The sequence below is a fragment of the Dermacentor andersoni genome, chromosome 1 (genome assembly GCF_023375885.2).
Source record: "Dermacentor andersoni chromosome 1, qqDerAnde1_hic_scaffold, whole genome shotgun sequence".
Lineage (NCBI taxonomy): Eukaryota > Metazoa > Arthropoda > Arachnida > Ixodida > Ixodidae > Dermacentor > Dermacentor andersoni.
The window spans coordinates 340,918,544-340,945,733 of record NC_092814.1 but is presented as its reverse complement, the minus strand read 5'-3'; the positions used below and the strand labels follow the sequence as shown (position 1 = coordinate 340,945,733).

General features: G+C 44.7%; 1 long non-coding RNA gene across 1 annotated transcript; it reads right to left on the bottom strand.

Moving 5' to 3' along the window:
• Nucleotides 1-1,820: 1,820 nt before the first annotated feature.
• Nucleotides 1,821-6,382, bottom strand: LOC129381239 (uncharacterized). The gene is made up of 2 exons (XR_008609456.1): nt 5,467-6,382; nt 1,821-1,929 (listed from the first exon to the last, which is right to left on the bottom strand). It is a non-coding gene; the product is annotated as an uncharacterized lncRNA (long non-coding RNA).
• Nucleotides 6,383-27,190: the final 20,808 nt, after the last annotated feature.

Genomic DNA, 27,190 nt, shown 5'->3' with positions numbered 1-27,190 from the left:
CCATTACTCCTCCAAGGACTAACAGTTGCTCTTTTCCGATGCTCCTCAAGGGAGTAACGGTCATTATTTCCGATGCCCCGCAAAGGTGGAATTAATGAAATTAGGCATCTATACCCTGATAAAGAAGATTACCGAGCTGAATAAAAAAGGTGCCCGAATGTAGAATTCGAATTCACGTCCTCGCGCTCACAAGACAGGTACTCTAACCACTGCACCACGGCAGATTTTTTTCTTTATTATTATTACCGGCTTGGCAAAAGAAATTACAATGTGAATATTACATGGCCATAAAAACAACTAGTCAATGCCGGACCAGTGTGTTGTGATAAGAACGATGTAGGCTAGTCACTTTGTCCAAAACACTTAGCCAATCAGGAGGATCACTCTGTGAACAGAAAAATTCGCGTATATATAGCACAATTTCAATGAAGTATTCATGTGCTGGGGCCTGAACAATGCGCTCATGTCTAATATCCATACGCGTTCGCCACACGCTATGCATGCACAGAAGCATTAACAGATCGACAGGCGCTCCCTCTGGTTCCGCGCATGGCAGGCAGCGTATCCCGAAAGCACTTAACAGCAATTCCTTTTTAAAGCTGCGTTTTAGAATATCCCACAAGAACACTGCGTCATGGCAGTCCAGAAAGATATGCTTGATTGTCTCCGGTTTTTTGCATATAAAGCAATTCACAGACCAAGGTACAAAAATGCCTTTGCTTTGCAACCACGGTTTCACTGGGAGAGTGCCTGTATGTAGTTTAGAAAAGAAATATTTAACAGAAGCTCTTACCGGCATTCATTTAACTCTCTTAAGTACATCTCGTTCTGAACCTAAAACAAATACTGTACGATACAACGGTACAGGCAAGAATACATCAACAAGATCTTTATACAACTTCTTACTAGTAACAGCGGCCAGATATTCACTAGAAAATCTTGCTTTTAGTATTTGGAAAGACGCGACCACTTCACGCAAAAAAGCACTTAAAGGCATTGGCCCCGTATACATGGACGACACTACATAATCAGGCAATGAATCGCGCAGTCGAGCTTGAATCATTGTTCTCAGAAAAGCACCCTTTTGATCACGCAAAAAAAATGAAACCTGCTTACAATCTGTTTGAGGAACAAGTGTGACAACCCCAGCCCACCATCAACACTCTATGGAACAGATTACTACGACTTGTACGTTCCCATGTTGAAGCCCAAATAAACGTCGCAAATACTCTATGCAGCTTTTGCACAGACATCCTCGTCAGACATAACGCTTGCATCACGTAAAAGATTTTAGTGACTAAAAACAAATTACACATGGTGGCTCTTGCGAACATTGAAAATTTATAGAAGGGCAGCGGATTGGGCGAGTTGGTGTTCCATGGTAACAATAAAATTAAAACAGCGCTAGACGATAGGACCAGAAAGAGAAGGAGAATCAGCGCCGTGTTTGTCTCCTTCTCTTTCTGGTCCTGTCGTCTAGCGCTGTTTGACTTTTATTACCTTGAAAATTTATTGAAATTACCTTGAAATTCGCAGCTCTACAGCCTTAATTGTGGCTCTATATTACTCTAGCACCACACCTGTTACAAGTGTAGTCTGTAGCAGAATCACCATGCTGAAGTTCACGTTTACTCAGCAGCGTAAGCAGCAGCTTTGTGAATTTGCTGTGGTACTTGCTTGTTTAGCATCGAAAATTATATTTTGTTTTGGTAGGAGGCCCATATGCGCATTCAAAATTGCACCTTGCAATCTAACCAAGGTTGGTCAAGAGAAAGTTGCAATAAATATTATGCAGAAAGATTGAGAAAAAGTCTTGGAACTGTACAGTGAAAAGTAATTTATTAATGAACCTAATATATCTGGCCACGCCGCTGGCAGCAGGTCGCACTGCCATCAGCTGCCCCCTGTCTCCCAGTGGTTCATTCAAAGCTAGAAAAAAAAAGGCATACCACATCATTAGAAAGCATTTTCTTAAAATACAGGGGTAAAATGTGAGCTGTTCAATCAATAAAGGTATGTCACTATGTCACAGTGCGGCATTATTCGATTCGGCAAAGCACCGATCAACGGGCACCAGAAGGTCGTGGAAATAGGGACGGATGAGCAAGACGGTTATTGCCAGCCACCCGGGCAAGCGCCTGAAAGAAGTCGAAGGCAGGTTTAGAGATTATTGTCTTTTTGCCATCGGCGCGACCATGATGCTCAGACAGCTTTTTGTGGGAATCCCTGTATCGTCGGCGCGACCATGACGCCCCGACAGCTTTTTGTAGGAATCCTTGTGTCGTCAGCGCGACCGTGACACCCCGACTGTTTTTTGTAGGAACCCTTGTGTATGCTCTGCCCCACGTGTGCATTGAGAAGCTTACTAAGGCGGAGGTGCGAGTACTCCAAAATATGTGGCGTGTCTGTGCAATCCCGTGTCCACGAATTGCTGACAGTGTATGAGTGCCGACAGCGCCGGATGGCCGGCCAGTCGCTTCTCCTGTATTTGTGAACAAACAATAAAGGCCCGCCACGAACTCAGGGGTGTGCGTGTGTGATGCAATACCAGTGCGTGACCTCTAAATGCAGGGGGGAATCACCTGTTCCCTCGCCCCTAATTGAAAGGGGCGTGGCCAAGACCTCGGGAGAAGCCAGGATACAACCAGGTGAACTTGAGTGGATCGTCACCAATATCTGCCGTTTCTCAACACAGGAAACCAGGTAAAGGAGAAGTTATTTAAATGCAGGTTTTAGACCGAGCTAAGCAGTCTAGGAGCTGAGCCTTCAATGTGCTGAGAAGCATCAAAGAGCTAGTGCCGTCCAGTATCGCCTGGGCCGCCTAGCCGCGTCGGAACTGCGAGTTACTAGTTGGCGTAAGAGACGGCAAACCAACGTCTGCAACGAAGCTCACGGTAGTTCCCCTCACGTTGGCTCAACCTGCTCGAGGGAAGACATCAGACCTACACTCCCAGGAAACCCAGCCCAGGAATGGCATCCACTGCAACGAGATTGTGTTCTTCGGGAAAGCTCTGCCGTCGACTCCACGCTTTATGGACTTGCTGCACCTGCCCGACCATGCGTATGCTATCATTTGCTTTCTTTTGAGCTCTCTTTACTTGACCACCATCAAGTAGTGTTAATTTCTATATTTACTGTTAACTGTTCGTTGTATTTTCTTTTGGATTGATCATTAATCTAGATGAAGTGCATGTGTGTTAGTGTTCTTGTGTTTTTTTTAATCTTTGTGTCATTGTTCGTTGATAAATATTTTTTCTGTCTTTCTCCTGACTCAGAGTCTTCGCTGTGTTCGCTTAAGTACAGAACAACCAACCGGCTTGTATTGGGGTCGAGGACTAACGGAGTCACCGTCTGTCAGAAGCGCCTCCCTTGCGTAGTATGAGGGATAATGCGGCATGCTCCTCGTGGGTTTGGCTTACGCGCTTAATAAAAACACCATGCGGCAGCCCCCCTGGAGATTTCTGTAAGTACTCTCAAAACAAGGGAAGATTGTTACTATAAAAATAATAATCTTCGTTAAACTGGAAGCACAGAATCGTTTACAAACACTATTTCTTTACCGAATATGTACAGTGAACGCCACAGTGTGCGGTCGCCGTGATAGAGACTCCCGAACTGGCTTCTTGCGTGAAAGGTAGGCAAACGCTGAGAGCAAACTATGTGAAATATGTTCTTATGGTGGGTTGTCTGTATACCCGAATGGAGCATAACAGAATGAAGCCTCAAATCAGCGGTCAGACGGGTTCGCAGCGAATGACTGCAAGTCTGCATGCACGTCTGCGCACAATGTTTAGGTTTCGCTGCGGGCGCGTTTTCGCATCGTATCGCGAGCTTTAGGGCCCAGAATATGAGCACTTGACAGTACACAAGCAACCATTGTTGCGTGGACACTATCAGAGCTGTTCAAAAACAATTTCATTACAGAGACTTCGACACCTACGGCTACTGTGATGTGCCGTCGCGACGATTAAATCTTTTTTTTTCTTCTAAATTCTTGGGCATTTCAATATTATTTAAGTTGCGTCGCATTGTATATTTATCGGTCTTCTCAGCGTGCGATTCCCGCTGCTTCTTTTTCATAATCCAGTACATTAATTTACAACACAAACATGACCATGTGATACGCCTTTTTTTAATGTGCTTCTACCGCTGCCTTTCCATTCCAGTGAACTTGCCAGAATCTAACATCAACAAGTTCATAGACCAAATAAAGCGCCATGAGATTAGCCAAACAGCGGGCGTGGGCGAGCGTCTCAGCGCGTATTTTCTGCTACTCACTCAACATTGCAGCCCCGACACCATAGCAGAAACCTTCCTCGCGGAAGTGCTTGCTGCTTACCCGAGTTGTAGCCGATGGCTGTTTGTTGGCTCTAAGTTTTGCTAGCCAAGCTTCACGCAGCTTCTTGTCCTACGGCTACGTGTGAATAAGGCTGACATCGGGCTCCGCTGCGCACGTCCGGCAGTGCAGCATCGAGCAGTAGCCTACCACGCTGCACACCCCCAAAAGCAGCCACTACCTATTATAGTACTTTCAAATGCTGTCAAGCAGATACCTAAGGCGCGAAAACCTCACCACTTAATCAGAACCGCAGTGCAGGCGGGACTTTAAACCTTCGTTTTCAGTTCGCTTCGGCGCTTCCGAGCCGACGCGGCCACTTTGTCCACGTGATCCCTCATGCCACATCACACCGATAGTGGCGCCAGCTTTTCCAGTGGTGGAGCTCGTCCCCAATACCCTGTCGATGACTTCGCACCGACGGCGCACAGGTGACAAGCCGTGACACACTAGCAGGCCCCGCACTGTGGTGATTTAAGCATGTTGACAATGCAGATATTTTACCATCTTTGGTGGAAGTGGTGTGTCAGTTGCACCAAATTGCATCACAAAGGAAACATGCTACGAGGTGGTGGCCATGGGCATAGAAGGAGACTTTGGTAGAGTCGCTCGCGTATCATCAAGACGAATGCAGCCTTGATGATACGAGATCAGACCTCATTGATAAAAACAATTGGCCAAGTGTACCCTTCTTTTCGCCAAGTGGATGTAATTTGTTAAAGCCCGAGTTTTGCATACTCGGACTACAAAAAGGTTCAGCTTATCTGAACGGCACATTGGCTACACTTTGTCTCAATTGCACTTTTTTACATTAGACCCTCGGGAAACCATCTAGACACACTCAACTTACTCGTCATATTTGAAAACTCGCCTTAGCCAAGTTCACTGCATTAAGGTCATTGAGAGGAGGTATTGCAGAGGCTTGAAAGTCCGAAACACAAAGCTGAAAGTTCATGTTTCCAACATAAAGAGCTGCCTTGTTTTTATTAAGAACGCACTATCTAACACATTTATCCTAGCATGTGTCTATGAAAGAATATGACGAGTTGACAAATACTCTATATTTCAGAATGATTACACAACTATTTGATGCCATGCCACTGGTGCAAACATAATGAAAACAAGCTAACGAGCTCAGCGGCGCAGGTCAGCACACTTCTGCGCCAGGTATTGCTGCAGGCATTTGTGCCTTTTCTGTGTATCCTCCGGTGGACTTTTTCACTCGCAGGAGTCTGCAAATGAACAAAAAGGTGGACTTTTTCACTTGAAGGAGTCTGCAAATGAACAAAAAGCGAGCATAATACAATGTTCCAACAGCATAGACCTACCACTTGACGTAATAATATTCACCATTGTGAGCTTGAAGGTGGGAAAAGCCTCGCTAGTGGTTGGAAGTGTTACCACAGTTCATGCACACAAGCAGAAGCTCGATGGCAAGGCCGTGCTTCCACTCACTATGTAATGGGGAAGTAGAAATGCGCAAAGGTGAGTGGAAGTAGAGCCTTGTCATCAAGCTGCTGCTTGTGGGTGCAAACTCTGGCGATATGTCAACATGAGTTTACCACGCATCCATGGAAGTCGAATGAACGTGTTTACCGTAAATGTGTTGTACAGTAAATCATCAAACGGTACAAAATGGTGTGTTCTCCAAAACAAACATTAGGCATGAAAGCCTTCCCGCAAAAACTGTAGCAGGCATATGTGAAGACTTGTCACTAATTACAATGCACGAATGATAAGGTCCAGCGTTGTTACATGGAAGTTATCTGAGGAACTAGTCATATTTCAGTATAATTGAACACCGTATTTACTCGCGTAATGATCACGCTTTTTTGTCCAGAAAATTGATACAAATCCAGGGGTGCGATCATTACGCGGGTTAAATTTTTTTAATTTCCCACAAAAAGAAACATTTTCTTTTTTCACCCCGCATTTGCTGCGGGATGACAAGGAGGCGGCTGCTGCTGTCATTGCGGGACACCAAAACAAAAATCGCAGCCGGCAGAGCAAGCCAAACGCGCTGAACGCGATTATTTTTCTTTTCGTGAGTACTGTTACGTTTCGCCTACGGCGCGCGGTATAGCCGGCGCGGATGCAACGGACGCCGGGGCTTCGTTCCAAGCAGCGGACATTTTGGCCCGTTCGGCGCCGCCGATACGCCTCCCCGCCAAGCGCGTCCAGGCGTGTTTCAGTGCCACGTGTCTTCGTGTGTGTGTGTGTGTGTGTGTGTGCCACGCTTGTCAAAGCGCAGCAGCCGGGGAGAGGAGCTCCCCAAGTGTGAAGCGAGGAGGTCTGACAGGCGCCGGCCAGGCGATGCGTCACTACACTCGTCTCAACTTGTCTCTCAGCTCGTCCGAGCTCCGCCGTCACGTGGTCTCATCCCGTGACCTTCCTTCTTGCCCGCGACGCCGAGAGTATAAGAGCAGCTGCCCCCGGACGCCAGGAGAGAGGCTCCGATTTCTTCTGTCGAGTTACGTGCTCTCCCGTCTCTCACTTCGGTCGACCTGACCGCCCGCTCTTTTGCGATGTTAGAATAAACCAGTTGTTCTGTTACCAGCCGACTCATGCTTTGCCGGGACCTTCGGATGCTTCCAGTGCCCCAGGCCGCCAGGCCAACGCTACCCTTGGGGCTTGCGACCCGATTGCAACAACGGGTGTCAGCGCTGAGTTTGCAACAACTCGTGCCATCGGTGAGATTCCAACAACTGGCTGGTAGCGGTGAGATCGCGACAACGGAGGCCAGCAGCGAAGATATGCGGTTGACTGTATGCTGAGCAGCACAACGACCATCCGGGAGAAGTGCAACGAGCCCTGTGTGATGACTGGTTGCCTGCAGCGGAACGACTGCGCTGAATTCTTGGCTGCGAGGTTTGGTGAGTGCGGGACTTTCTTCTTCTGAGTTTTGCCAGGCTTTTGTTAGTGTCAGAAACAGAGCTGGTAATTGTGGTTGTCGTTGCTGCCGGGTTAGTTTGCGGCAAGACAATAGTAGGCAGTAGAGAAAGCAGCATTCAGAGCAGCCATGGATTTGAAGTCGTTGCGCAAACCGAAATTGCTGGAGCTTGCAAGAGAGTTGGGTCTGGATGTCTCAGACAAACTCAGAAAACCAGAACTGCTAAGGGCTATTCTTGAGTTAGAAGCTGAGGATGACGAGCTGTCGGATTGCCTTGAGACCATTGAGGAGCGGGCAAAAAGACAGGAGCGCGAACTTAAAGAACAGAAAGAGAAAGATGAGCGCGAACGAAAAGAACAGAAAGAAAAAGAAGAGCGTGAACGTAAAGAACAGATAGAGCGAGAGCAACAAGAAAAAGAGCGCGACCGTCAACACGCTTTGGAAATGAAGCGTCTCGAGGTAGAGATGGAACGCGCTCGTAATGGAAGTCAGGCACACGGTGCAGGAGAACGAGTATTGTTCAAAATGACTGACCTGATGCGGCCGTTTAAGCTTGGAGAGGACATTGGTTTGTTCCTGGTTAACTTTGAGCGAACGTGCGAGAAGCAGGGGTTCTCTCGGGAAACGTGGCCACAGCGCTTGCTCACTTTGTTACCCGGCGAGGCGGCCGACGTAGTCGCTCGCTTGGAGAGAGAGGAGGCAGAGGATTTCGAGAAAGTGAAATCGAGTCTGCTAAAAAAGTACAGGCTGTCAGCGGAGGCGTTCCGTCGGAAGTTCCGGGAAAATGAGAAAGGCAGAAGTGAGTCGTATACAGAGTTTGCCTACAGGCTTATGTCAAACATGCAGGAGTGGCTCAAAGAAGAGAAAGCGTTTGGTGATCACGAGAAAGTTCTGCAGTGTTTCGGGCTGGAACAGTTTTATAGTCGGTTACCTGAGAACGTGCGGTACTGGGTCTTGGATAGGCCAGACGTTAGTACGGTGGCTAGAGCCGCTGAGCTAGCCGAGGAGTTTGTGACGCGTCGGGCTCGCGGAGCTAAGGACGGTCAAAAGGGTGAATTTGGCTCCAAGTTTGAGAGGCCAAAGTTCACGCCCATGAGAGCAAAGGGGGACACACGTAGTGCGGATGCGAGTGAAAGCAGTCCGACCGAACGTAAGGAGACGGCGGCAGCCGAAGCCGAACGCAGAAAGCGGTTCGAGACGAGGCAAGTGCGCGTGTGTTATACGTGTCAGAAGCCGGGTCACTTTTCGGCGCAGTGTCCGGAAACAAAAACAAAAGTCGTGTTTTTGTCGTTATGCAGCACTGACGAGAACATGAAGCTTCTCGAGCCTTACATGCGAGACCTCCTCGTGAACGGGAAAGAGTGCCGAGTGCTTCGCGATTCCGCAGCTACAATGGATGTAGTTCACCCTTCTTACGTAGAACCCGATATGTTCACGGGCGAGTGCGCATGGATCAAGCAAGCCGTGGAAGCTCATAGTGTGTGTCTGCCCGTAGCAAAAGTGCTTATTGAAGGACCTTTCGGAGCACTTGAGACGGAGGCCGCAGTGTCATCTATGCTGCCCCCCCAGTACCCGTACCTATTTTCGAACAGGTCCGATCACCTCCTGCGCGAGAAGGGGCTTTTGTTTGGTGAGGCTAGCGTTCAGGCCTTAACCAGATCGAAGGTTCGGGAGCTCGCTGCAAAGGCGGTAGTTGCGGGGCCGACGTTGTCGTACGATGAGAAAGGGTCAGAGGCGCAGCAAGCTGATATTCAGAGCACGCCCGAACTGAATAAAATTGAGCCTGTAGCGTTGAAGGCACCAGATACTGGAGAGGAAATGCCCGACACGGGAAAGTTAGAAGAGCTATCTGCAGATTTGCTCATCGCGCCTACGTCAGATGGACTTAACAGGTTGCTAAAAGTCAGCCGGTCGGCTTTGATAGCCGAGCAAAAGAAGGATGGCAGCCTAGAAAACATACGCTGCATTGTCAAGGAAGGTATCGCCAAGAAAAATGCTCGCTTTGTGGAAAGAGGTGGGGTCCTGTACCGGAAGTATCTAGACCGCAGAGGAGTGGAGTTCGATCAGCTGATCGTGCCTCAGTGCTACCGTCAGGATCTGTTGCGCTTGTCGCATGGGGGTTCGTGGTCCGGACACCTAGGAGTTAAGAAAACTAGGGACCGTCTCTTGCAAGAGTACTATTGGCCAGGGTGTTTTCGGGACGCAGACCACTTTGTGAAGACATGTGACACCTGTCAGCGGGTGGGCAAACCAGGGGACAAATCGAGGGCGCCGTTGAAGTTGGTACCTATCATTACGGAGCCTTTCAGACGGCTCGTTATTGATACAGTGGGACCTCTGCCGGTAACAGCCACGGGGTACAGACACATTTTGACTGTGATCTGCCCAGCGACAAAGTTCCCTGAAGCAGTGCCGCTTAAAGAACTCAGCTCAGTTGAGATAGTCAATGCACTACTGTCCATATTTGCGCGAGTTGGTTTTCCTGCGGAAATCCAATCAGATCAGGGCACAGTGTTTACTAGCGCTTTGACGACAGCCTTTCTCGAAAGGTGCGGGGTAAAGCTGTTACACAGCTCAGTGCACCACCCCCAGTCGAATTCCGTTGAGAAGCTCCACTCCGTCATGAAGCGCGTGTTGAGAGCATTGTGGTTTGAACAACAAACTGACTGGGAGCTGTGTCTGCCTGGGGTGACGTTGGCATTAAAGACCGCGCCGCATGCGGCTACGGGGTTTTCGCCAGCTGAGCTAGTGTACGGTCGCTCGCTGCGATCTCCGCTTCGCATGTTTCGAGACGGATCACTGCCCTCTCCAATGGCTGCAGACTATCTCTTCCACAAATGGCCGCCTCCTGCGCTGGAGCCTCGCTTTGCAACAACATTCCTTTGAGGTGCGTTACAAAAAGGGGAGTCTCAACGGTAACGCCGATGGCTTAAGTCGAAGCCCCTAACGTGGGAATCAGCCTCAAAATTGTTTGTTACTGATGTTTTTCTTCCTGAGGCAGTATTTTTAACATATTGCTTTTGTGTAGTGTTTCAAAGTGATGATGTGCTTTCTCGTGCAATTTTCCAATTTGTGGACGTGTTCTGAGTGCTGCTAAACTACTGTAAGGAACTAGGCAGTAGTATAAAAGGGGAAAGAGCCTGGCAGGGCTTAGTGAGGGTTGTGCCGTGCTTGCTGACTGAGCGGTTGACTTTCGGCGTGGTTCTAACGCTTGCCGGAAACGAGAACAAAAATGTCAACTCTCCCGAAGTCACTTTGCAGTGTCCTGTGTGAACCTGAACGAGAGAACGAGGCCTTCTCTGTGCGCTGCGCTCAAGAAACGCCGAAGGACGACCGACTTCGGTTATGAGCATCATCAAGCGACATCCCTCCGGACAGCGGATGCAGTCCCCTGACCATCGGGATCTCCTTCCCCCGGCGGGGCGGTCTGTTACGTTTCGCCTACGGCGCGCGGTATAGCCGGCGCGGATGCAACGGACGCCGGGGCTTCGTTCCAAGCAGCGGACATTTTGGCCCGTTCGGCGCCGCCGATACGCCTCCCCGCCAAGCGCGTCCAGGCGTGTTTCAGTGCCACGTGTCTTCGTGTGTGTGTGTGTGTGCCACGCTTGTCAAAGCGCAGCAGCCGGGGAGAGGAGCTCCCCAAGTGTGAAGCGAGGAGGTCTGACAGGCGCCGGCCAGGCGATGCGTCACTACACTCGTCTCAACTTGTCTCTCAGCTCGTCCGAGCTCCGCCGTCACGTGGTCTCATCCCGTGACCTTCCTTCTTGCCCGCGACGCCGAGAGTATAAGAGCAGCTGCCCCCGGACGCCAGGAGAGAGGCTCCGATTTCTTCTGTCGAGTTACGTGCTCTCCCGTCTCTCACTTCGGTCGACCTGACCGCCCGCTCTTTTGCGATGTTAGAATAAACCAGTTGTTCTGTTACCAGCCGACTCATGCTTTGCCGGGACCTTCGGATGCTTCCAGTGCCCCAGGCCGCCAGGCCAACGCTACCCTTGGGGCTTGTGACCCGATTGCAACAACGGGTGTCAGCGCTGAGTTTGCAACAACTCGTGCCAGCGGTGCGATATCTAACAGTACATTACGCGCATTGAAACAGTTTCTTCCGTATCAGTAATGAATAATATTGCTAATATCGGCAAGTTTGCGACAATAACGTAGCCATGTCCACTTTGAGGGTACAGAAACAGAGATGGGCGTGCTTAGCTGCCAGTGACACGGAAACACATGGCGGGCATGCTGCGGAAACTGCGACATATGTCTTCACTGCTATCATAATACGGCACGTTTCTACTAAGGGTGGGCGAATATCTTAGTTATGTTACAAGCGTCGGCGTATCAATAGGATACATTTCTAACATATCAGTGTAAACGTGGTCACTATGGTTGCCGCTCGCGATTTGTTGCGTGCCCACAAGCGCAGACGAGAGGAATCGAAAGGCGCCCTTTATGTTGTTGTTGTTGACCAAAACTATTATGAAGACTACAAATAATAAAGCCGAGGCAAGCTTGGTTGTAGCTTTTTTTTTCATGGAAGTGCAGAAAGTTATAAAATGAAATGGGGCATCTGCTTAAGAATGTTGGGTGCATACAGACCACTTGGTATGTCTTCAAGAATCGTTCGCGTAGCATTTGACAGATGGTAAGCGCGATCATCATTAGCTAGACTTGGCACACGACATATCGCTGCGACAAGTTCAGGGTGCAATCATTACACGGGAAAGAAAAAAAATCTAATTCTGACGACAAAATTCAGGGGTGCAATCATTACGCGAGTGCGATCATTATGTGAGTAAATACGGTGTTTACAATCAGCACAAGAAACAAAACAAGCCTGTGCAGTTTCATCAAATTTGGTTCAGAAATAAAATTATTTCTGTACCCATATGTCCTCCCTATCTTGAGTGTTCTCTTGCATTTTTTTTAATGAATTCTTTCTCTACTTTTTTTGCAATCTGCCAGCCTTTATATCACGCCCTTGGAACATGTAGAATGAAAATTTGTACTGTGTGTGATATTTTGCAAGCAAATATTTAATGAGTGCTGGCTCCAAATTCATTTATTTTTACTTTCTTTCTTATAACTGTGTTCCCACACTGCAAAAAGTGAAGTTCAATATACTACATTGGTACTTATGTAAGCTACTTTTAAATTATTAAATTTTCATTTTGCCATTTTTTCACAATAGAGGCATGTAACCTTAGTATGTTATTTTTATTTTGTCTTGGAATAATTACCCTACACAATAAACTAAATTATATTTAACTCAGCATTAAGAACTGAACAATACATAAATTCATTAAAATTTATTGAAAAATATTGACTTCGTAACCGGGGCAGGAAAAAAAGGCTCAATCTTTTTTAGCGCAATCTTCGCTTCAAAGACCAGTGAAACCATGAGTTCAATAAGTACACAACTTAGGACTCATCTGACATTGACGCCACCTTGACTGGAGAAAGGGACAAAAATGCTCTTATCATTCCTTTAGATATGGCCCGGTTTGACAGTGAGCCTGTCAGACTCCTCTGGCAGAGGATTTCACTCCCCCAGAGGCCCACTGCCACCTGTTTGCAGAAGGCACAGTCCGCAAGGAGAGCTAGTAGCCGCTGCCATGTGTCCTTGTCCTCATAATTTCCATGGCCAAGGTGCACCTGCAAGCAAGCATAATGCATTATACTGGTATGCGACAACATATGAAAATAATATTAAAATTAAGACCTAGAACATACCATGTGTACAAGGTATTTGAGGACACAATGACAGCTTCAGGAATAGCAACAATATTTAGGTGAGTTTTGGTATAGTATTTGCAAATAACTTAGTTTCTTTTGCTGCTTTTTTATGACTTAAATAAAATCGGCTTCAGCCTCAATTATTGAATTCAGCTTCGATAATAGCTGCATGCCCACATCCAATAATGCATGTTGATGTTGGGCAGTGCTGCCACAATAACAGCCTTTATTGAGTTTTTATCATCGTATTGCTGCTGGTTAGTATCCCTCTCAGTGATGCCTGCCATACATAGCAGCGTACAGGTTTGAATATTCAGAACAGGGAAGCTACATTAAGTATGGCTTGACTGCAGAATTTCACAACCAGACATGCTTTGGGAGCACAGGCACTTTGGGAGGAAGCAAACCCGTTACTTAGGAGTGGCACTTAATGAAACCGTGCATAGAAAGCTTCAATATTGACTTGGCCGAGCCATGTCGCAATGGCCATAGTCTATTTTTCAGGGTTGGATGGATGGATGGATGGATGGATGTTATGAGCGTCCCCTTTGGAACGGGGCGGTGGGTTGCGCCACCAAGCTTTTGCTACTATACTGCCTAATATCCTACCTAGGTTAAACAATGAAAAAAAAAAAAAAAACGCTATGAACTACCACACCCAAATTTTCTGATCTCCTATTGCGAACTGTGCTTTTGTACGTCTCTGTCTTTTGTCGTTTCCCTACTTTTGTTCCACCAATCCTCCAATCGCCTTTCACTAATGTCTATTGCGGACATGTTTGCTTTACCACTGCTCCCGCTGAACCCAAGGGCTTCAAGGAGGCCAGTGGTGCCTAAATCGACCGTTCGGTAGACGTCTTCACATCCTAATAAAACATGCTCCGTCGTTTCCCTAGCTTTACCGCAGCAAGCACATGCTTCTTCTTCCTTCTTATATCTCGCTTTATAGGTGCGTGTTCTAAGGCATCCCGATCTCGCTTCGAAAAGTAATGAGCTTCCCTTTGAGTTATCATAAATGGTTTCTTTCCTGATTTTGTTTTTTCCTCTTAAGTAGTTACTCATGGCAGGTTTCTTTTCCATTGCTGCCACCCATGAGATTATTTCAGCCTCTCTGACTTTCCGCTTGACCTTCTTTGTTGCTGTGTTGCCCACCCTACAGGCCGCATACTTGTTGGTAAGCTTCCTAGTTCTTTTCCTCCACTCAATGTTTTTCCTGTACAGATACCTGAACACTCTCCCAGCCCATTTACTTTCTTCCATATTCCTCAGCTGTTCTTCATACTCAATTTTACTGTGAGCTTCCCTCACTCCTCCTCAGGGTTCTCACTTCTCATGAGCTCCACCTGCTGGAGAAACTCAACCACCTGAATGGCATCTGACCATTGGCAGAACCTATGCGTCTTTTTCACAGATTATATTGACCAAGAACGCTTGTTTCACGCCATATACAAAGAATTTTGTGACATTAAAGAAAGTGACGATCTCCAAGTCGCTGTGGTCTCCATGTAATGAGGCTGCGGAAATGTACGGCTTCACCCCCAGCATTACACTGAAAGCTGATACCAAGGAATAAATGTGCTAGGTAGATGACAGCGGGGTTGTTGTGGACAAAGTGCCTAGACAGATAGAATGAAATTGTTAATACTTATGGCGATTCCAAGTCGTCTCCTCAAATACATTGGTCACCCAGTAGGTGACAAGTGGCTTCTTACACAAAAGAGGAAGCATAAGATCGCTAGGTTTAAAACTATCTGGTTGGAAGTACGGCAACGAAGACACCTCAGTGACCACATCTCACTTGACTTCCAGTAATTCAACCTACATTTGTCTGATAAGGAGTGATTTAGAGATTTAAATCATGAACTTTTTGTCTAGGTGAATGCATTTTCACCAGTAAATCCTTTGGCTGGTGTCTAGCTGAAAATGTAAATTATTGGGGTCAAAATTGTCGTTATATAGGACACAAATTTAAAAGCTGGGAGGACGATGAGGTCATGATTGCAATGTACTAGATTGATTGATGAGGTCTATTGTCCCAAATCTGCACATGGGATATCAGAGATGCCATAGTGGAGGGCTCTGGATTAATTGTCATCACCTTGGGCCCTTCACGTACACAGCTACAACGCAAGCACACAGGTATTTTAGCATTTTGCCCCCAGTGAAATGCTGGCAGCTTCAAACCTGCTAGTGTTAATAAGCAATGGAAAACAAAGGACTTGAAAACCAAGCAATCAAGCCAATTACAAGATTGTGTGAAATGCTAAGCAATGCTACTGTCTCAGTACTGCTTGTCCTTCTGCAAATAGGCAAGAAAGCTGCTTACTAGTCAGTGATGTGAGTGTGTCAATTTCAGCCTGTAGCACACCATAATTCTCATTTAAGTCGTGTACTAATTTTCCAATTTCCACGCTTTTTTGTGCAAAAAGCTCACCTAGTTCTCCAGCCTCGTTGATGGTGCCAACGGTGAGGTCAATTGTTTGGGCATCTTTCCCAAGAGCTGCAAAAACAAAAATTAGTGGAATAATGCTTGTAGGGTGGCAAACAGATTACACACATATGGACATCAAGCAGTACAGTTCACCCTGGGCACATACGACGCATTTCCTTTGAACTTGCACTCTAATGTTTCACTTATTTCTAATCATAACTTTTTCCACAAAAATTCTTTAGCACCATTCTTGCCAAACATGTCACAAACATCCTCTTTCACAGCAATTAGCAATACGAATTGCAAGCTAGAGTGCACAGAATGGAAGAGCTGGCAGGAACAATGAGCATGTCCCTCACTCCATGCGATGCCAGCCAGAGAGGCTTCCATTGTGCTTTTTCCTCCTTCCAAATCTTCTTTGGAAAAAATAAACATGATTTGATTTGATTTTTCTGTCATGCTGTTTCAACAAAGATGGAGGTACAGTGAGAGCAGATCAAAAGCCACGCAATGGTGATAAGTCACCCAAAAACGAGAGACTGTAGTGACAGCTGCCACGTAGTAGCTTCATCATAAACAGTCACACAGGAGTAGGTGCATCACCTCCGAGACAATCAGTGCAGCACAGGCTGTAACCTCACTGACTACCAATGGCCTGTGTGCCTCTGTCACTCTCTTGAATCAAGCATTGCCATATGCTGCACCACGCTGAAGGTCTCACAGTTTTCAGATACGTTACATTCACGATGCATTTGATCACAGTCATCATAATTGATTGAATTGCTCTTGTACAACAAAGCAAATTACAGCTCCCTGCAAGGAGGTAGAGAGAAAGTAATAAAAAAGATCTTTGTTTGCATCCTAAGGGGGGTGCACATATATTACACTATGTTCATTACACGATTAAGTACTGTAACCCATTTTGTTCATTCTTACAAATTATATGGGATGAGAGCCACTCTCTTAAATCAAGCTTCATTGACAACAAAAAATTATCAGTTCACCTTTAGATGGCTGTACAAGGAACTGGTTGTTACAGCCAACAACAGGGAGCCAGCAATCCTGAACAGGAGCTGTCAAGATGAATGTTTTGCACTAGTTATTCAAATGTACCAAGGACCAACAAACCATCCAAACTAAAATAAGCATATCGATGCAACTTTCCAAAAGGTACAAACAAGTCTGTAGGGTAGGCAGTAGCCTAAGTTACTTTAGATCAGCTCTTGGAGCAGCACTGCTGCCTCTTTAGAACAGCTTTAAAGCAGGATTTGCAGGTTTCGAAGCAGCAATGTTAAAGCTTGAGACAAGTCAAATGAATGCAGATTACAAAATTTGTGAGGAGGACCTTTTGCATCATTATGAAACTAATAACCTTATTCTACAGCATAGAATCAGAGATCTCAATACCCACGACAATGGTAAGTGTACGGACTGATATGCAGATGACAGGTAGAGTTAACACCACTTTCCAAAGACCCAAAAAAAACACAAGATAAAGTAAAAGCTTCGTTAATATGGTACAATTTATCTACTTATAAAATTGGAGGACTGGGCAGAAATGGTTTAATAGCAAGGTCTTAAACCAGTCCAATTCTAGCCAGGTCCACTTCTGACCACATAATACTGTTAGACGAACGAAGGATTAAGAAGTGGAGACTACAGTATTTACAAGGTATAGTTACAAAGGATAACTGCAGCGCTGGCCAGTTCAGCCAACAGCTCGAGAGCCAGAGAGCACTCGTTGTCTTCGTAATATGCAATCTGATACACGCATATGCATGCATCAATACTTTCATACTTTCTGTGCAATTTGCGGTTGCGCAAGTAATGCGCAGTGTGCAGCAAGGCTTCCTCCAGTTGGCTGCATTGTGAATAAAAACTTTCCTTGCTATTAAAAATATTGCACCTAGTATTTGCACACCCAAAGCAATGACAAGAGTGAGTGACTAGACTAGAATGAAGGGCAAGGGTTGGCATCACCACTTCGGAAAAGTGTTGCAAGTTACTGGTGTCATAAAGGTTAAGGTTTTTGGCAACTAGCAAGGACAATGTTCCCTTTGCCCTAGTAGGGTGAAGCATACGTCACTTTATGTGTTCCAATATAGCTAGCAGTTCATCACCTACACAGAGCTAGAGTTCATCATTAGGTATGACATTCATTTAGCACCTTTGAACCTGTACTACACTACCAATGCGCTAAAGCATAAACCATGCAAGGCTGAGCAAAAGCAATTTTATAACTATAGTCCCTTTTTTAATACATGCAAAGTTCACAATCTAATGAATTTCTGAGCACATGCTGCTTCAAGAAACTTCAGTCAATAGCACAGTGCTTGTACAGTCTGTTTCCCTGCCCTTTGCATCCTTTCACTCTGCCTGCAACTTTCTTAAACATGAAGTGAGAATATTTTTAACACCCTGCCACATGGCGTGGTGCAGCTTAAGTCAGATTATGAAACTAAGTACCTACTCTCCAAGCTTGTCATGTACTGCCTATATATGTAAGATCAAGAATGAAACTGTGGCTCGCCATTGTATTGACAAGCACAAGCAGAGTGTGTTGCCAGTTCAATTCCAATGTGCCACATTCATTCAAGATATTGGTATATGTATTATGCTTAACACAATGATAGAATATTCTCGAATGCAGGTATATGTAAACTTACAGAAGGCCTCTATGCATCATCTTTACAAAAGCTAGAACACACTATTAGAATTCTAGTGAAATGTGGAATTTGCTGGCTAACGCTGCAGAAAACTATTGCAGGCACTGGCACCGTCGCCTATTCAAATGCTATTGTGTTGCACATCTGACATGTCTTTTTCCTTCAACCATGCTGTGACAAAGCAAATAACAGTGATGTGAATGAGGCCTTACAGGCAATGTGATACGAGCATAAGAAAGTGAAATAGAGAGAATGTGGGTAGACATCTTGAGGTGGGTGCTCTAATTCTGAAGTGCCTAGGCTACCTGCCGAGGTCCCGTCATGAGCAACTGCAGTGAAAGCCACAGTGGTTTTTCACGTGCACCAAATGCAGCACCATAAAAAGAGGGTATATATATTGCAGTGACCATAAAAACTATTTACTGCATTGAGGAGAATAATTTCAAGGTAAAATGAAAACAGAATTGTGCGCTTCATAATAAGCAAGTTTAGTGCTATCACAATATACAAAAAATAAGTATTATTGGACAGCTCAGTGCTTGATCTGCAAAAAATAAAGCCGCTCTTTGTGAATGAGCATGCACTTAATACTAAAGAAGGTGCTGCTTACGACTGCGATTCATAAAAAGAAAAGTGCAATGAAAATTTGTCTGGACATCTGGGGACAGGGTACTTAAATGGAAAAGTTGCGACTTTCCTCTCAATTATATCTCTGATGAGGAAGACCTGGCTGAGATTCACATTATTTGTATACTTATTCTGATGTCAAACTCTACATTCATAGGCTCCCACTTTTAGCCAACAAATATCTGCAATACAGTTGTATGACAAGTGATAAATACCTTGAGGCATGGTTGCCTGGTGTGCTAGCCTCACTTCAGCACTTGCCACTGGCGATGCTGCAAAGCAGAGGTAACAAAAGAGCACAAAAATGACAAATGTGTGATGGGAAATAGTGATAACACAGACCACAAGAAAAATCTGGTGGTGTTTCCACATCAGTAGTGAAGAGCTCACCTTGCTAATGTAAGAGACAGAAAAATACAGGCTACAGAGGTCTTGTTGGGGCCCTTCTAGGCCAGAAAAAAAATGTACGCCTTGATGGCTCTATATACTGCCATTCAGTGAGCAAACTGAAGCATACATATTTTATAGGGTTTTGTACTACTGAAATTTTAGACACAAATTCTTCAATGTTGCAAAACGACAACTCCAAAATGCAAGCTGCCCCCGCTCCTGCCCCCCACAGCATAGGCTCTTTCACATTGCCTCGACCAGTTTGAGCAAGCAATGTCTTTCCCCTGCCCTCTCCTTCTCGAGGTGTACAGGTATCCTGACGCATTTAAGTGGAGTGACATGCAGCGAAAAGTAATAAGTACCCAAAATATCCTTCGTTATACAGGCCTTGCTGTTCTATATTAGCATCTCTTAGAGCACAAATAAGGCAAAATAAGGGTGCTAAAACAAATGAATCTTATCTCTGACCATGCTGATATGTCTATAGTTTTAAAAAATTAGCTACCTTTAACTACATACCCACAGCTTCACAGAGTAATTGACTACTGTCGATATGATATTGTTGAGGTTGACATCATGTTCATTTTGCAAGCGACTGAAGTAAACACAATCGTTTTAACAACATCGGACTGTATCGCCACACCTCCTTCCAATTCCTTCGCAACCCACCCACTTGCTGTGAAAAAGATGCAAAGGTGATGATGCATCTTTTTGATAAAAAGATGCGTTTGGCTGCAAGAAAAAATAAAATGTCAAGTAACCTTTTAAGTTAAGTGAAAGAATCGTACTGAACAAATAACAGCACGAGCTGACGAGGACGAGACGAGTAGGCAACACACACATGCGTGCAATGAGTTTTTTCCACTCTAATATTTTTGAGCACTCAACTGCATTGCTAGCTTTTGCAGGTATTGAACAAAACAATTACTTTTCTTGTGCAACTCGTACATGCGTGTTTAACATTTTACAGATAATTATCACTGTGATGTGCACATCTGGCCTGGTAGTTTGCAATGTCAAAGCTTGGTGAGGGACCTCTTTAATGTAAAGATTAGGTTATATTTACACGCTGTGCAGAGAGCATCTCTAGGGCTTGACAAAGAGGCTGATGTAATCATATGGCTAGGGCCAGCACCAGCCATCCTGAATGCCTCGCTTGCTCCTGGTTCTTGCGCACTGTTCTGCTGCTCTGTTGAAGGCGGTAAAGAACAATCAGCTCGTGGCTTTTCAACGTTGCTGATTTCTGACATATAGAAGAAAAAACTGTACAAACAGTAAGTATATAAACAGCTCAATGAAAAAAAAGCAAGCATTCAGGGAACTTATATGTTTACAATTGCAATTCAGCTAATGCACCAAAAGGGTAAAATTACCCTGGCATCCCTACACGGCAGCTTTTGTGAAATAAATGCTACATGTTGTCCTATGCAGTGAAATTTATATTTTCTCGCTGTCTTTTTAAAGTTAGCTTGATGGCAGCAACTCCTTCGAGGTACACTAAAGAGAGAAATTATTATTTTCTGTATTAGTAAATTACATTTCTACACTGCCAAAAGTGTCACCCTTACCATGAGAAAAGGCTTGATAAGCCAGACTTTGCAAAAATTAAAGAGTGGTGGCAACAATGCCTTGAGTTCTCGTATATTCTCACCATGATGTCACAAATTTTGACAATGTTTTCTAGCACCTAGGTAATTGTTTATTGGTAAAATGCACTAAAGTGCATTCTAAAGGAGGTAAAGAATGATCCTGGCAACTTCCACAAACATTTACTGAGCCAACTAGGCCCAAATGTCAAAAAATAATTTGGGGGGAAGTTACCACAAGCAAAATGCGAGACTTGAAGAAAGGGACGCCACGAAGCGGTTCGTGTCGTCCCTTTCTTCAAGTCTCATGTTTTGCTTGCGGTAACTTCCCAAAATCATGAATCACTAACTGGCCTACACCCACACTCTGCTATGTCAAAAAATACTTGGGAATTCGTGACATCACACTGATGTGCTGGTACTGAGGCTATGGCACAAAGTTCAAAAGATTGACCTTTTGCTTTTATTTTGTATTTTAATAATCAAACTATTATTGTTACATTGACAAATAGTTTATGTGTATTTTTAACTAATACCTTGTGGGTCCAAATTGATATCAAATTGTGTCTCTCTTTGTGTCCCTTTAAAAAAAGGCACCCATTTTTATGAATGACAAAATATATGCTTTTATTTGCAAGATGTCTAAACTGCCCCCCCCCCCTTTTTTTTTTTTGAGGACCAGATACCACCACTTGACACTGGATTCGAAGATGCACTATAATGAAACATACATACCAGTTTCAAAGATCTTTGTGCATAGAGCTCTTTGAAGTTCTTTGTTCAGTTTTTTTTGGTCCACATTATCATATTTCAGCCTTTTCACATGACATTGCAGCTGATTCACCTTATTTTCGAGGCTCAACACAGTGGCCTCATTGTTTGTGCCTTCATCCTCAGGCCGCAGCAGCTCCTGCTCAGCAGCCTTTGTCTGCTTGTAAAGCTTTGCCTGTGTTGGTACAATATCAATAATCATACAGCAGTACCTCATATTGCTAAATGGAAGCTAGTATAATCCCCATACAAAAGCCTTAGGACTATTATTACAAGTGATGCATGAATACTTCTACAAAAATCTAATATAATGGCAGCAGCTATGTGAAAATAGTTGTAGGAATTTGTCCAGCATTTCTCATGTCAGTCCCATTGACTACCTAAAACCAAGTGATGAACTGAAGGTAGAATTCTTGTTTCGGCTGCTTTTACCTGCAGTGTATGTGGTGATCAAGACACTACAATCGCTTATAAAGTTAGTGTTGAACGATTTTGAATGGGCTGGATGCTGACGGTTGTTTTACTAAACTGCTCCAACAACATGACGCCAGATCTAGCTTGTTGCACCACTCTGGTGCGAGAAACAAGCAGGGATAAAAGTCCGCGAGAGAATGTTATTTAAGTTTGGCTTTATTGTTCAGATGCTTAAGGAAGTAACTGCACACTCCTGAGGCATACGAAGACACCAAAAGGACAAGTAAAAGAAAAAATGCAAAGCTGTCATTTTCATTCATCAGAGTGGCTTTGATAGGAACGCACTGATAACTGACGGTCATACTAAATTCAGTAAAGCTGCTATTTAGCGGCTGGCGGAACAAAAGAACATGTGAATTAACCATGGCTTTTCTCTGCATTTCCCTTCCAGTGGCAGGTATAGCTAGCTCAGAAATGGTTAAAAAATTATTGATATTTGAAAGTCCCGATTTTTAAGGCCTCTGTGGGGATATGGAACTTTGCAAGAGTTGAAATTGAGAGCTTCCCAGTCAGGCCAGCCTTGACAGAGAATTTTGATAGGAAATGACCGCCCGTCAAAGGTTAGCATGAACGGTGACCGTGGGAGCACCCCGACGCCGCACGCAGTGTATGGGATTGGTCCTGTCCGAATTTTCCATGCCAGTTGGGAACATGCAGATTATCCTAGGATGGTAACGTCCTGTCTTCCTCGGGACAGCTTACATAAGAACATAAGAACTATTAAACCAGTGGCTAAGGAGCAATACAAGAAAATAATGATCATATGGCAACAAGGAGGATTGATATCTGTCTTTAGGCAGCTTGTAGTCAGTAATTACCAGAAGAAATTTGAAAAATGTCTATAGCTATCGTGAGAATATGAAAAAGGTTTTGTGCTACGACTTCAGTCATATATATAGTCTTAGGCAGTTAATGGGAGGTGACCACTGTAAGAAATTTGAGAGATAAATTGTCACAGCTTCCATGACAATAAACACTGCCTAATAGTATCTTAACTCATAGCACACACATCATGTGCATATTTAGTAAGCCTGTTTCATATGGTGCAAATTTCCACGCATTTTCGCACTTTCAAATTCGCAGTTGTGGAAAATGGGCCATCCGACCCTTCGTGTGTGCACTATTTCGATGTTCATATTGCTGAAATTCTCTGCAAAAACACACATGTGGCAAGAAAGGGGAATCAATCACAACACGGATCCTAGATGCCACTATGGCCTACCTACTTAATGTTTATTTTGATAAAGCAATGCACTCAAACATTAAAAACTGTCCCCAAAACAGTTTCTAAGTTTTTAAACTTAATTTTCACCTAAGAAAACTGATGCCAACCATAATTCAGTCCTCCTCTAGGTGCTTGCAAATGCGAAAATCACAGCTGTCCCGATCAGTGCACGCCAAATTGTACCTGTGAGAAATGCAGTGTTACATTGCACCATGTGAAATGGGCTTTAGAGTTGTGTGAATATTGAAAGTGTTGAATACGAATAGAATATTACGCACTAACTATTCGTACTGGAAAAGAAACTATTCAATGTTCTCTAATATAGAGAACTAACAAAATATTCTGAACAAACGAACGCAAGTCGGTTTAGTGTTCACCTGCCGAACTAAGTAACAAATTATTAGAAGTGAAACAGCAACAAAAGTTTGCAAACCAATGTAGGAACAAAACGGGTAATACAAAATTAAGTGTTGTTTTCGGTTTTACGGCGTGAGCCCACACGACAAGCTGGCTGAGTTTTCCTTGTAGTCTGTCACTTGGTGTTTATGGCTGTGTAGTCATGTAGCAGTTTGTTTTTTATGCTATATATATATATATATATATATATATATATATATATATATATATATATATATATATATATATGTATATATGTCCTATAATAAGAAGCCAACACCAAGGACACGTAGTTGACTAATAATAATCTGATAAAAATAATAATGTTGACTAAATGACTAATAAAAATCGGTCCCCTCGGTTTCCTTTCTTCTCGTGTATATATATATATAACCAGTCCAATAACCGGTTTCGAACCCGAGTACTCTTTGCACAGAAGCCACACACTCTAACCATTACACCACACCACGGAGGCGCTTTTTCCCTCTCTCTCGTTCTTCAGACAATACACGGACGTATGCCTGAAATTGTGAAATATCTCTAGTACAAGCCGGCGCTTTCAGACGAGAAAGCCCGCGCATTTCATAGCAACAATTTACTTTTAAAAACAGAGCCCGCGCATTTTCTGTCCGACGATGCAGAAAGAAAAGTTACTCGACGCGACCGTCCCTGAAATTCGCTGCGCGTATCTTCATCGTACTGCGGCGCGTCTCAATCACGTCATCAATCAATCACGTCACGTCGTGGGTAAACACGTTTCTATGCTGATAAATATACTGGTTTCATTGCAAGGGCCAGTGGGGTGTCTAAGAGGACAGTCATCACTGACATTTGCAGATCGGCTTTTCTTTTAATGTGCCAGCTATTGCTTACAAATACACCAACACAACTTTAAAGGGACTGACAACCAATTTTTACGGCACCCACTTGTTTTAATGCAATGGAGAGCTTACCGGCCAGAGCGTCTAATCATGAAGTACTAACGCGGAAAACGCCGTGGAACATTTTTTATCATAATTTTTCAATCAGCAGTGAGGATGAAGTCGTTCATTGGGAGCATACTGCAATAGGTGAGCCATAGAATAAAGGCCAGCATTAGTGGGAGACAGACAAGTGCGGCCGTAGGTGTGAGAAAGTATTTTGTTTATCGAGTCGATGTTCCTGCGATCCATGTTTTCCAAAGTGTTAAAGTATTTCTGCGATAATAGCTACGTGATTTTGCGGTTTTCTGTCCAAGTGCTTTGGTATTTGACTGGTACAAATGAAACCAAGAGCGCGAAAACGAAACGACGCTTTACGCAGTTCGTGTTGATGTAGCCAAGCATGCGCTTCTGATTTCTGATAGCGTCTCTCGAAGACCTGAGCGAGCTGGAACAAATAATTTTAGCTCTCATGCGTGCTCAGAATTTAGACCCTTACGAAGTAGCACCCGAACGTAACGCTTCGACGGACGAAAGAGGCAGCGGAAGCGACGAATCCGACTTGCACGATAGGCCACCGTCCTCGCCACAAGCAGTGCGCCTGGAGAATGCCGATTGGTGAAGGCTCACTCACACTAGGCCGACTCGACACCGATTTCGAAGTGCCGACTGTCGGCGGAGAGCACGGCGTCGGTACAATGTGACAGAGGCGCCGACACAAAGGTAAAAAACTTACCCATTTACGGCACAACTCGTCGATGGCATCTCATATCACAGGGAGATCATGAAACTCTGGGTACTTGCAAACTCGTGCTGTACCAACGTATATTATAGGAGGCGTTGGCTGTACTCGCGCGCGTACGACACCACATGCGCCGCCATGCATGGATGGATGGATAAATGAGGCTCCAGCGTTGCCAGATTGGAAAGTCGGCACACCAGAAACTCGCTAAAATTTCCCGATTTCACCAGAAACTAAAATTGCCTTAAAATGCACAAAAATGACCAAGAATTAACATTCGTCAAGCACTCATTTTATTATTTATATAAAACCATGATGAGAAGCCTTTCATCATCATAAATGTCTGAATGAAACGAGCGTAGCATATACAGTCTAAGAACAGTTTACACCCTTTGGCGTGCCCCTTCTGCCACACAACGATAATCGTCATCTGCCTTGATGCGTTTCCTTTCTTTAACGCTGCGAGCCCGGAACATTCCAGTAACGAACGGCACGCGCGTTATCAGCATAGAACAGTTTACACCCTTTGGAGTGCCTCTTCTGATAACGCACGTGCCGTTAACGCACGCGGCGGTCCGCCGTGTGGATGTGCTCTGCGCCGGACCGGACCGCGGCGGGCCGTGACGTCGCATCACGTGACCGATCGGCCCGCAGACTTGGTCCGTCGTCTGGATCGGCCTTAAAGCTGATTAATGAACTAGGACCAAAAAGTAAGGAAGCTCTGGTGAAAGCAGTGGAAAAAACTTCAAAAGATAGACGAATACCAGACAGTTAGCGACAAAGTAGAATGAATTTAATTTATAAAGGTAAGGGGGAGAAAGAATTCACTCGTATAGACCGTTGACCATTACATCGGTAATATACAGGCTAGCAATGTAGGCAATCAAATTAAAGCTTCAGGCATGGGCAGAGAATAATGGCATTTTGGGAGAGCTTCAGAATGGCTTCAGAATAGGTGGGCGTTTGGATGATAACTTGCTTGTTCTTACTCAGTGTATTGAAATATCAAAAGCAGAAAGCAGACCGTTGTATGTGGCCTTTTTAGACATTACAGGAGCCTACGACGACGTAGACCGCAACATTTTGTGGGATATTCTGGAAGGGGAAGGCTTAGGTAACGATTGTCTACAGCTTTTGAGAGAGATTTACCTAGAAAATACCGTTTGCGTTGAATGGGAAGGGATGAGGAGCGGGGAAAAAGTTCATATCAACAAGGGACTGAGGCAGTGGTGCCCTTTATCACCGCTGCTGTTTATGATGTACATGGTGAGGATGGAGAGGGCGCTAGAAGGAAGTAATATCGGGTTTAATCTCTTATTTAAACAGGCGGGTACAGTAGTAGAGCAGCAACTCCTAGGTTTATTTTATGCGGACGACATTGTGTTGCTAGCTAACAAGCAAAGTGATTTGCAACGTCTGGCTAATATCTGTGGACAGGAAGGCAACAATTTAGGTTTGAAATTTAGTGTTAGAAAATCAGGTGTTATGGTATTCAATTAAAACAGTGAACAGACAGTGGAGATACAGGGCCAAGAAATACCTCTGGTAACTGAATATAAATACCTTGGTATATGGATAAACGAAGGCAATAGATATATGGAAACACAGGAACAAACTATAACAGTAAAGGGGAAGAGAAACGCAGCCATAATGAAGCACAGAGCGCTATGGGGATACAATATATAGGTACGAGGTCCTCCGAGGAATGTGGAAAGGTGTAATGGTTCCAGGACTTACTTTTGGAAATGCGGTTGTTTGCTTTAAATCAGCGGTACAATCAGGACTCGACGGGAACCAAAGGTCAGTGGGTCGCCTCGCATTGGGCGCTCACGGGAAGACTACAAATGAAGCTGTGCAGGGTGATATGGGCTGGACTAGTTTTGAAGTGAGGGAAGCTCGCAGTAAAATTGAGTATGAAGAACGGCTGAGGAATATGGAAGAAAGTAAATGGGCTGGGAGAGTGCTCAGGTATCTGTACAGGAAAAAACATTGATTCACAGTGGAGG